The sequence below is a fragment of the Nannospalax galili genome, unplaced genomic scaffold, assembly GCF_000622305.1.
Source record: "Nannospalax galili isolate Female #2095 unplaced genomic scaffold, S.galili_v1.0 C48083039, whole genome shotgun sequence".
NCBI classification, from domain to species: domain Eukaryota; kingdom Metazoa; phylum Chordata; class Mammalia; order Rodentia; family Spalacidae; genus Nannospalax; species Nannospalax galili.
The window spans coordinates 1-738 of record NW_008460761.1 but is presented as its reverse complement, the minus strand read 5'-3'; the positions used below and the strand labels follow the sequence as shown (position 1 = coordinate 738).

Here is a 738-nt window from a genome sequence, read left to right as displayed (position 1 = left end):
TTTTTCATGAGTTTTATTCTGCTGATACATGAGCTTGGGAGATCTTTCTGTCTTCTAATATTTTCTTCAATTTATTTCTTCAGCGTTTCAAAATTTTGAGCGTAAACCTCTTTTTCATTTCCTTGGATGGATTTATTACTAGGTATTTTGTTTTATTTGGGGGGAGATTCTATGATTGGGTTGATTCCTGATTTCTTTTCCAGAAAGTTTTTTATTGGTGTATAGGAAAGCCATGATTTTTTTAATGTTGATTTTGTGTCCTATTACTTAATGAAAGTGTTTCTCAGTTCTAAGGTTTTCTGATATAGTTTGGGGTTTCTTACATATAAGATTATTCCATCAGGAAATAGGAATACTTTGATTTAGTCCTTTTCAATTTGTATCCCTTCTGTTTCTTTCTCTTTTCTTAATGATTTAGCTAAAGCTTCAAGAATTAAATAGAAAAGACCAGAGAAAGTGGCTGGGTGTCAATGGGCTTTAATCTCAGCAATAAAAAGGCAGGGGCAGGTGGATCCTTGTGAGTTCCAGATCAGCCTGGAATATATAATAAGACACTGTCTTCAAAAATGTAGAAATTAGGGCCTCTCTCCCATTGGGCTGTGGGACCCCTTTCCTTCTCAGCCAGGACTGGAGGCCAAGATTAGTCCTTGAGGATCATTATCAGGACTGCTGTGAGTGGACAGACTTCTTTTCCTGCCTCAGACACTGCTGGAGGAAAAAAAAAATGGAGAAATTAGA

The 738-nt window shown here is 36.4% G+C and overlaps 1 non-coding gene across 1 annotated transcript; it reads left to right on the top strand.

The window, feature by feature from the left end:
• The first annotated feature begins 579 nt into the window (after nucleotides 1–579).
• On the top strand, nucleotides 580–708 carry LOC115069096. Its single transcript, XR_003848409.1, has one exon.
• The last annotated feature ends 30 nt before the right edge of the window (nucleotides 709–738 follow it).